Source organism: Nymphalis io, chromosome 6, assembly GCF_905147045.1.
Source record: "Nymphalis io chromosome 6, ilAglIoxx1.1, whole genome shotgun sequence".
In the NCBI taxonomy this organism is placed as follows: domain Eukaryota; kingdom Metazoa; phylum Arthropoda; class Insecta; order Lepidoptera; family Nymphalidae; genus Nymphalis; species Nymphalis io.
In genome coordinates this window covers 506,014-518,526 of record NC_065893.1, presented here as the reverse complement: position 1 = coordinate 518,526, position 12,513 = coordinate 506,014, and positions in this window count along the sequence as shown.

Sequence of the window (12,513 nt, the reverse complement as noted above, 5' to 3'; positions counted from 1 at the left end):
CAACGTAATGTAACTGCAAGTACATTTTACTTTGAAATATCTTATTTCAATTTAATGAGAATCAAGTATATTTATGAATCAGTTGCCCCTTAGGGTTTCGCACGGGCAAAATTATTAATTTTATATGTTACAATACAATCAAACACGAGATAATCCAGGTAACCGATTATAGTGGGTTCAAATCCAGGCAAGTACCACTGAACTGACTATTCACTGAAATTCTGCCACATGTGTATTCCGACAATCCGTATTGGAGCAGTGGTGGTGGAATAAGGTACAAAATCTTCTCCTCAAAAAAAATGGAGAAAAGCAGTGGTGGTGGAATAAGGTACAAAATCTTCTCCTCAAAAAAAATGGAGAAAAGCCCTTGGCCCGGCAGTGGGACATTCACGGGCTGTTACTATACCAGAAGCGACGACTATTAAGACCTACGATTCAAATCTATACCAATATTATAAATTCGAAACTTTCACGGCTATATCACTAAAATGTTTTTTAAAAAATTTAGTATAAAGCAAAGTTGAACCCCAAGGAAGCGAATCTAGTTATACATCAATTTCATGTATTTCGTTTCAAAAATTTGTCTGCAAAACATTATTTGTCTACAACTATAATATGAATATAATATTATATATACTTAAATCTACTTCGAAAAGATCACCTAAATTATGATATAAACAAATAGACGTCCATCGTATTGCTTAGAAGTAAATGAATACTTACACGAAAATTGACTTTGTTTTACAAATAATATGACAGTAATATATGATATGAGTTTATTTCACCTGATTCACGGAACTTTATTATAAACATTATTTACTGCAAACGATAACCTACATAACACCTTTTATCACATATGCGTAACAGCGAGAGTTCAGGGACCTGACAGCGGATATGGCCAATTGTAACAGCAATAAAGGTGCGTTTACCTCGCGACCCGCCTTGAACTTCGAGGGGGCGATGACTGGATGATGAGTTAAACGTCATAGGATTATAGTCCTTACGATGTGACCAGTCTACGGTTTAACCTGTCTGAGTTATTAATTAAGGTAATGATTAAACGAGACCGGGTACTACTGTAGATAACTGAAACGCTGCAGATAAATTTTAAAGTTTTAAAACATATAATGAAGAACCTTTGATAGTCAATTTTTTTTTATTTGTATATGTATTGAATATTTGAACTTTTAAAAATTTTACCTTATCGTATTACTAACCGATATATGATAGTTAAATATCAATTTTGTTTAATATATTCTTTCTAAAATGTTCACATAGTTAATCAGAATTTTTTATTTTTGAATAAAACTAAAGAGTTCTAAATTCATATTTAATATTGTATCGAATAATATTATTCGTTTAAACTCTTAAATGATATTAGCCACTTGTTTACGCGTATGTACCAATCAACGAGACAGGTCCACCTTTTATTGTCGCTTTCATATCCCGGTGTCCGGTTGCCATCCGCGACGCAATTGTCCTTTAGATTACAAAGAACTCTACCACCCAACACCATCGAACAATTCTAGTAGCTAAACTTAAACCATAAGGTGTACTTTCCCTTGCTGATACACGAACAACAGTTGTATGCCAGTAATTACTATGTGGTTCTATCAATTTAGATGACTGAGGTATTTTATGATGTCTAATGGATCTTGAATGCTCACGTGAATCTGACGAATTAAATGGTTGGGCACTGCTGATATAATTTGTTTAGATGTGCGATGAAGCTAAACAAAAAAATAGCTTTTTAATAGTAATAACTTCCCGAGTAATAGTGCTGCACCCATTCTGGAAATCTTTGAACTATAGTCTTTATGTTTATCGTTAACACTTGCAATGCCCATTCTTGGTCGAAATACGACCGTATATGAATTTGCATGTTTTGAAATTGTTTTTTATATTCTCAAAATAATTATATATACATACTATAGCAAAAGTATCATGATGTCTAATATTCATAGGCCTAGCTCTTATTCGCCAAATGTTTGAAGAGTAATACAGTAAGTAACTATTAACTCTAAAAAAAAGCAAGCAATAACTAAAATAAAAATACGTTCACAACGTGACCTAATCCAAACGGACAGTAAATATATATTTTATAATATGCATTATTTGGCATATAAATATAACTTATATACGTTATATAAAATTAGAAAATGAGCTTTGAAAAACCTGCAACCACACAAAGTCTTGTTTGGGAACAAATAAAATATATCTCCAATATTTGACCACAGTATCAGTTGAAAAAACTTTTGTCGTTTACTATTTCCTAATAACCTTGCGCTATTTATATAAAATCGATATACAATGCAGTTTTTACAAGGAATCTCCCATTCAGACCACATAATTGAAATGTAATGTATATTGAATATTAAGTTAATAACAATTTTAGCAACTGAGAAAGTCGTGTCGATGTGGTAACGGGCCGGTAATAGGCAAAGTTAGTTTTCAGTTGGTTTTTCATAGAACCCTCTAATGGTCGCAGGTTTGATGTACGAGCCTAGTGACCACATTAGTGAACTAAATTTATACCTATGATTTTTTGTTATTCTGGCTCGTAATGGCAATCATATTTCTTTTGTACTGCTTTATATAAGACACATTATTCGAAATTACAGACTCATTAAATAGGATACATATATATCATAACTTTTGTGTTTAAGTAAAAATTAATGTATTGAAAATGTATCTTTTTAAGGTCTGTTCTAAAGAGGGAAGGACGTTTTGCGTTCGAATTGTGTTAAAGAAGTTTTTTCATCCTGTATTTATATATTACACACAAAATAATATATATTTATTTTAATTAAGGGATATATTTTCTTGCGAACAGAAGCAATGTGGACGAACAAGATTTATCCTTAAAAAATCACAGCAACCTGATATCGTCCAGAATTAAACTCGGATAAAAGTAGGCATATCGTAAGATCTGGCGACCGGAAATTAAGACACGAGGGTGGCCCTTCTTCCGGTTCCGCTCGGACGTCACCTCACGCCGTGGGCCATTATCATATTTCAGATGGTATCTGTTTGTCCATGTTTGATGGGGATTATTTCATTTCGCTGGAATCTTGGAAGAGTAATTTTATCATAAATACATGAAACACACCGGCGTATTCATAATATGATGGAGTCAGATCTCATCTCCTCTCCGTCTTATTATAAATTATATCAGCATGTAAAAGTAACGTAGATCTTATGCTATTGTCAACGAACTGAATATTAATGGTGAAAATTAATCGATAGATCAATCTTCTATCTTCGTTCTGATAGCGAAATGGAACTGTCACGCCATTTCGGAATACGGATATCAGTTAATCCTTTTTCATTGTAGCGTTTTATTGATTTCATGTGATCGTATTAAAACAAATTAACCAAGTTTTATTTTATTTAAAATAAAAACTTAATAATATTATGATATATATTTAATGTAACAGCCTGTGAATGTCCCACTGCTGAGCTTAGACCTCCTCTACTTTTTTGAGAAGAAGGTTTTGGAGCTTATTTCACCACGCTGCTCCAATGCGGATTGGTGGAATAGATATGTGGCAGAATTTCAGAAATGTTCAGAAATTAGACACATTCAGGTTTATTCGCAATGTTTTTCTTCACCGTCAAACACGAGATAAATTATCATAACAAATTAAACACATGGAACTTCAGTGGTGCTTACCCGGGTTAGAACCCAAGATTATCGGTTAAGATTCACGCGTTCATATTACTGGACCATCTCGAAAGCCATTTAATGAAAGTCTCAATGTACCTTAAGTTAAAATGCCAATCTGGGTTTTTTATCCTTTATTGTCTTTATATTTGTCTTTATATCATTAAAGTAAAACAGCAATATTTAGTATTGGTGTATTTCCGTTTGAAAAGTGAGCCAGTGTATCTGCAGGCACAAGGGACATAACATCTTAGTTCCCTTGGTAGATGGCGCATTGGCAATATAAGGGACGGTTAATATTACTTACAATTCCAAAGTCTATAGACGGTGGTGACCGCATCACAATAAATGGCCATCTTGTTAGACTGCCTTCCGAATAAAAAAAAGTTAAATAAATAAATGTAACATAAATAGACTTATATTTTACGTCACATCAAATGACGCTTGTAAAATTCTTATTCGTAACACTGAACTCATAAATAAAGCCGTTTTTATGATAACTTAACTCCCGATACTTCAACTTCAAGTCATTCATTTCTCAATTTACAAAACGGCATACACACTTGGTAGAATTTTTCCACAATATTGTAGCCTGAGGATGTAAGTACACGTTTCGTATACAAACGGGACAAGCATATAATTTGAGAAGTGTCGACCATCTTGGAGAGATCACCGCACACCGCCCCCCCGGGTGGTGGGTGGGTATTGGAATATTTTTCACACAAACACGTCGCTACGTGGACACTTCTACTTGATATAATATTGCTAAGATAACTCTTGGTTTACATGGCTTTTGTTTTTAAGATATTTTACAAAAAAATTTATATTGATAGCTTTTAAGGGTGCAAATGAAAAAAATACTAGTTTCGATTGGTCTGGTGTTGAATGTATAAAAATTAAGTATTTGAAGTTAATTTAAATAATGGTGTGTCCCAATAGGCAAAGACCTCCTCTTTCTTTGAGGAAATGTCTTGGTACACTATTTCATGGATTTGGTAAATACATTACATACGTGGAAGAATTTCACATGACACATACAAAACACTTTCGAAAACGAGATAAATTTTAAATAAAAATTAAGCATATGATACAGCTTACCGCTGCCTCTGTTAATATATACGTGTTCTACCATCCAGGTCTACTTAGCTCTAAATTTAATTAATAATATATAATCTATATACAGAGAGCTGAATATTTCCTTCTTCGTGTCATATGCGTATACGATCGAGTTCTAACTTTGAACCGTTATGGTTGTATGTGTGAACTCCTCCTGACAAATCTAAATTCACCATTCATTACCATGTCAATATTTTTAGGCCTGAATACCATAGTCGTGCAATCAATCCCTATTCGTACATAAACTGTCATGAATTCACGGAACTAATTCTATATTTAAAATTCAAAAATAAATAAAAACTAAAAAAGGACAAACATGCAATGAGATCAAGTTATAACGTTATAATTATAATTATTATTATTAAAACTAAAAGTTAAAAAATATCTCCTATAAATAACCGCATGTAAGCTCATAAACTAGGTAGGTGGTGTCGTAAGTGTCCGCCGGCGGTCAAACTTTATATATTTTATATGTTTCGACTCACCGCGCCGCATTTATTATTCCAAGTCATCCCGTCCCACCCGACGCTAGTTTAAAAAATAACCGCACGAATATTTCAACGAGGTAAATGTCCTTAGCTAACAAATAATATTGAAGTAAGCCTATGGGAACGTAATAAGTGACTTACGTAACATGACACAGAAAATAACCATAAATATTACCACAGTAAAGACAACAGAAAAGAAATGACTTAAGTGTTAGAATGTTTGAATTAATTGCCAAAATATAATAAGGTAGTTATATATGTTACCACAAGCAGACAGAGTTTTTTTTTTTATAAATAATGAAATAGATGTCTTAAAAATGATGTAAAAAAATAGTACCTATTAGTTAAATTTCTGATGTAGGTAATAATAATGATAATTCTAATTTACAGCATAAATAATATTTTGTAAATAATTTATAAAAGTAAAAAGTTAATTACTCCTCGGATTTAATTCAAATCGGTTGCAGTCACCAATTTATTGCGGCATAATATCAGAAAATTAGCAGTGTTTGATAGCTCGATGTGTATCAACAAAATGTAGGTACGTTTTTTGAAAAAAAATTTAGAGAGGTAGAGGAGCAAATATGGCACCTAGTGGTAAGTGATCTGCACCCATAGGTATTGGCAATGTTCAAAATATAACTTTTTACACTGTTATTGTATCGCCATACAGGTTTCTATATGAGGTTTTCCATTACCATCGAGCACGTGATTAATAATTATACGCACACAAATCAAGTACATATAGAATATACTTAATATTCTGTGGTCTCTGGTTAACTTACACGTTGTAGTGTATGATGTTTGACGATGGAATATTGGATGATAGGATAATATCCGCCCACATCTCCACAAAACGCTTAATTTTCATCTCTATCTCCCTTTCCTCGACATATCTACATCACTGTATTATATATATCTTATGTATAACACGTGTTAATAAAATGCCGTGATACCGGCCTGACATATCTTGCAGCGAGCGTCCGTTTTACGACGAACCCGTAATCTCGCCACACCTTGCTAGCTTAATAAAGCCGTCACGTGGACGGTCGTAAAAATCATCTTCAAGATATTCTGTGTGATAAGAGCTACTTGATAGGATGGTTCGACGAAAATGTTAGAAAAGAAAGTATGAAAGATTTCTGTCAAAAGATATGACTGAATCTCTATGTTTGAGAATAGTTAAATATACTTACTTAAAATGATATAAATCCCGAGATTTTGAGTTTAAATCTCAATTCGACTTTTAACATTTAGTATTATTTAGTAAAAAAAATCAGTTAGAAAATTGCCAGTGTTCCTCCAGTAACTGAAAGAACGGAATGCGTTTAGTTCTGTGCCTGATCACCGTGCAGTGCATGAGATTATTATAATGAGGAAAGATATTTGCTCCCACAATTGTATACTATTACACCTCTGCTGTTCTTATGTAATGCTCAAGTGATGCTGCTATTTGACTATTCCATAAGATCTCCGCCATGACCAAAATCGGTCGAAAGAACTACATTTTAAATATCCTTAAGAAAAATACTATGTTTCTTTCTATCATCCAGACACTTTGATCATTTCTAGGATATGAAGCTTATTGATCATTGGTAATGATTTGCTGCGGGCTTCGTAGTAACTATAAGTAATAACACTGGTTTACATATACATGCAATGGTGGCCAGATCTAATAGGTAACAACTAAGCCGTGCTCGTATAGAGTCGTCGTATAAATTTATCGAAAATACTTATAATGTAAAATCAGGCCAGCTATATAATTTTTATATTCAAATTTCTAGGTTACATCTACGTATATCCGTGGGTGGTCAAGTCTCGCCGCAATGACCGTCTTGCAACGTCAACGACCAGATTCCGCGAAACCAAATAAATATTCCCAGGAACAGCTCCAGGTGTTCTCATATAAACATAAACGTGTCCGCGCTCTCTCTGCTCATTTAACGGTTATTATTCGAACAATTTTAATTTACGAATGTAACACGCCAATAAAAATCTTAAATCTTTTGTACTAAGGTCGGTTTTACTTTGTAACGTTATGTGGGAAGGGTGGCGCCACGTGTGAGCCGCCTGCGAATCGGTACGGAGCAAATAAGATATTTTTTTAATAAGAAAAAGTAATAAAAACCCGAGGTGAATGTTCGTGATGATATATATCGTCGATTGATCCGACTAATGTGTGGAACAACTGTGTTGTTGAACTTTAAATATATTAATCGGTACATTTCTAATACATTAAGAAACACACACAAACACACACATCAATACATATGCAAATCAAATTATTTGATTTTTTTTTTAAATCTAAATATAATTTATTCACGTTTTGAAATCATCATTCGTCGTTAAAAGTTCATTTGAATATTTTACTCAAAATACATACATGTGTAATCATCAACAAATATTAACCCCAAGCTCTCTTATCATTTATATATATATTTTTGTTATAGAATAGGAAGGCGGACGAGCATATGGGCCACCTGATGGTAAGTGGTCACCAAACGCCCTTAGACATTGGCCTTGTAAGAAATGTTAACCATCGCTTACATCACCAATGCGCCACCAACCTTGGGAACTAAGATGTTATGTCCCTTGTGCCTGTAATTACGCTGGCTCACTCACCCTTCAAACCGGAACACAACAATACCAAGTATTGCTGTTTTGCGGTAGAATATCTGATGAGTGGGTGGAACCTACCCAGACGAGCTTGCACAAAGCTCTACCACCAGTAATCTTGTACAATACATATACTAAGATTTATTTATTCATATTTTTCTAACAATGTTTTCAATATATTAATTAGATACTGTAAAACTATAAGATGAGTTTACGATTCACAATAATACTTAGCAATAATTAATAATAATAATATATTATCCTGGGACATTTTTCACACACCAAACCAGACAACTGATATACTACATACTATTTTTCTTTTGTAAATACATACTAATATAGATAATTACACCCAGACTTGGGACAAACAGACATGTTCATGCACACAAATATCTGTCCGGGGTGGGAATCGAACCCACAATCTTCGGCGTGAAAGGCAAGCATCCACCAACCACGCCAACCGGCTCGTCGATATAATTACAAAATAACTATCAGGACTACCAGTCAAGTTGTTGAGAAGTTACGGTATCACTAACAGACACACAAACAAACCCAATTAATATCATAAATGCAAAATGTATGTGTTTTTTACGTGTACACGTCTTAACTACTCGATCGACTATCGTAAAATTTGGCACTTATGTTGTCAGGGGACAAAAATGACGTACAATACCTAAGACCTGTCACCTGTAGGCACACGCAAGACAGCGTGCGGAATCTAGTTACATATATAAATATGATTGTGGAGTACTAGATACAGCAACAGCCTGTTAATGTCCCACTGGTGGGGTAAGGCCTCCTCTCCCTTTTGAATGACTGTTTGGAGCTTATTCCACAACGCTGCTCCAATGCGCGTTGGTAGAATATACATGTAGCACAATTTCATTGAAATCAGACACCGTCAAGCACGAAATGAATTATAATCACAAATTAAGCACATGAAACTTCAGTGGTGCTTGCCCGGGTCTGAACCCACGATCATCGGTTAAGATTCACGCGTTCTAATCACTAGGCCATCTCGGTACTAGATATAAAACATTTATTAGACCTTTTGAAGAACTAACCAAATTCAAAATTAAAACGAATACACAACAATAATTTTAAGTACTCTTATTAAAAACCATATCCGTGACAATATACTACATTGTCACAACTATTTCTGTGTGTATATCGACTATTAATAACGCGGGAAAAAACATATATTGCGTCACGTGTACGCTGATTATTTGTTATAACTTGCGTGACAAGAATGAAGCTAAAAATAAACTTCAAAATAATAAAAATGTACAAAAACATACTTACACGATGGTAGCAATACATACGTAAATAGAAACAGCACCGTGGGAGACCTGGAAATGGACATGACATTGTTTTACAGAGCCCTTATTACAATGAACATAGAGTTTAAATTCGTAACATCTTGACCGAGTTAAGTAGTATGTTTCCTTCTGATGCGTCGAGGTTTTGTTTTAAAGTGTAATGGAATACTGACAAACGTGTGAACGGCAGGGCGGCCCTTTCACAGGACAGTGTGAAAGGGCCTTTTAATTCGGTGATTAGTTTAAGGGGGTTAGGTTAAAATAGTAATGTTGGTTTCTCACATCAACGAGACGTCTTTTGATCATTACTGTTGTTAATTAAGTGTCGCTATTTCAGAATAATTGAAAAGTTCCCGTGATTATGTTTCTAGTTTCGAAATGAAGATACAGTTTTTAATAACTCATGAACCCTATTATATATTTTCGAAAGTTGATATCTAATTAAATTAAAATATAAAAGAATTAGGTTTACTTATTGATAATTAAATATGTAACAAATGTTCGGAAAGAAAAGCACCAGACGTGAGAAGTGAAGTGAAGAAAGCGGAAGAAAATCTACAAGAATATTATAATTGAAAATATTTCAAATTTTAAGCGATTTTGCTGTAAACGTGTAGATGATGATAGGTATGTCTTCCTGACCGAGTACCACCACGGCAGCCAAACACAAGAAAAACTAACCAAACGCTAGTGCACTCTCTAATAAAAAAAAATCCAACCAATAATTTAATATTTGCCTGACCTGGGGGTTTGAACCCAGGACCTCAATATCTGCGGCCTTATATCTAACCACTAGACTAACCAGACAGCCACATTTTTTATGTTATAGTAAGTATATAATATTGTCTCACAAATGAACACTGCTCTGTGGAGCATCACCCCTGATTACATCCTGCTTCGTCCCGTGGTTCACTCGACAATGTAACATTTAAAGAATTTTCGTTAAAATATTGTTAACGTTTATTTGACCTACTACCATTTAGTATCATTATGCAATTTATATTCTTCACTCCGAGTGTGTTATATCTGCCTTACTCAATAAATGGTCTAATGCGCTAAAAAATTTATATATTTAACGTTTTTATTTTTAAGTTTTATAATAAAAATATTTTAGTAGCAATATTTAGTTGTAAAACTATAAAGTCAAAATATTTTTTCTGTCAAATACTGTCCTTCATACGGAACCCTAAGCGTATGCAAATTTTATTTAAAAAAAATGCAAGTGACCGACCACATGTCACCGCTCGCCCATCGCACCCTGACCGCTCCGTTTTTATTACTTTTATTGGATGGCCCACTTTAGCCCACCTTCCCCCATTCAGTTTGATTGCACATTTGCTTACAAATAGCATACCTTTTTGCGCACGATTTTTATTTATTACGCTTATATTAAGAAAAATCTTATGACAAAGTTGATAATATGCGATAAAATAAAGATTGGGCGGATATTTTTCAAATTGTTTCTTTATTTATAACAAAAAATATCTCAAATATTTTTTATCCTATTTACCATGATTTACACATCAATCAAGTCAAGAGACAAAAATAGAGAGGCATGCAACCATTTTTCTTTTGTACAAGCTGTTTGTCGGTGTTCAAGTTTTTTTTAATGGATTGAACGATATTGTATATAAACGTAAGCGGATAATAAATTAAGCAATGCTGTGCCTCCTTCTTTCGAATGTCAAATCAATAATGATAGAAAGAGCGACTAACTAACATTTGCTAAGCAAAGTTTATAAGTAAAGCCATAAGGTGCCAAATCGGTGGCGTATTGTCGATGTGTGGTAAGGGATAGCAAATACTTCTTACAGTGCATATTCTATGGGCAGCTATGACTAATTACCATCAGGTGACCCATTTGCCAGTGTGCCTAAAAATAAAAAATAGAAAAATCCCACATAACCAGCGATCATTTCAATATTATGTTATTCTCACGGTTTCGACTGCAAGTCATTAGCGACTGTCACCGTTCGACGAGCCGTGATTAATAACCGTTAACGTGTTCATCTGATGATACGAGGTAAATTATCACAAGTCTTTTTTTTACTATTATTATTTATTAATAAATCACCACAGACTTAGCGTCCGTGCCTTGCTTAATTTAAATAATATGCTACCTATTACTCAATAAAACTCAATACCGCATAACCATTCTGGGGAACCATCTTTTCCCTGCGGTTTTTCCAAGCCGCTACGACTTAGAAACCTTCAAGAAAAGAGCCTACTATGACCGTGGCCGGTGGTAGACGCTTACCAACAGCTATGCCTGACGCCTATTTGCCCCCTTACTATTACATATAAAGATGCTTATATTGCTCGTATAAATACACTTAGTATATACCACACTATCATATTATTCTGCATTTATTCTACGTCATTTGCAGACGTGGATTCTCTTTCTTCTTCTAGAATGATCACACGTTACCAACTTATTTCGGCATAAGATGAGGACCTTACCGGTGTTTAACAAAATAATAGTATCAACAAAATGTTCCTACGATTTTTTTTTAAATTTTTTTTAAGAGAAGTAAATCAGTCACCTGATGGTAATTGGTCTTTTTCGACTATAGATATTGGCATTGCCGGAAGTAAAACTTATTAATATACTGTTAATGCGTCGCCTAATATAGGATTTAACGAGCTTTTTGCCTGTAACTACACTGGCTTACTCAATCTTCATTTCTCCACATACACACAAAAATACACAACACACACACACTCAAACCACTGGTAGAATAAAGTACTTCTTTTACATAATAGGAACCTTTTTTTAGGTTACAAAATATCTTGAATAGTCATTTTTGTCAATTTACTCCGATATTATATAAAATATTTGACTATTTGTGACATGACTTATGATGGAGGTTTTTCTACATTACATTTAAATATTTATAAAAATCCTCAACTCGCTGTACAAACTGATTTTCATTCAAAAATGGCTTGAACTCTTTCCACGCGTCAGAACTGACGTTTGTTCGGAACGGAGATTTTTCTCAGAAATGCTGTCCGAAAGTGGAACTTCGCTTTCCATTACATGAATATCATTTAAAATTTTTCATAAAAAACATTATTTGTGCTATAAATTCATAGAGCGAGATAAATCAGTTTATTTATTTGCTAAAATTGCATTCCCCTACTTCCTAAGATTGGCTAGTAAAGAAACAAATGCCAATTTTTAATTTATGTATTACAATAGCTAAAATATTTAAATTTAAATATATGCCGGTTAGATTATACAAAAAAAAAAAACAAAATCGCCATCTACCTAAAGTCCTACCGCCTGACAGGTAAGTTATCGAATGTAACA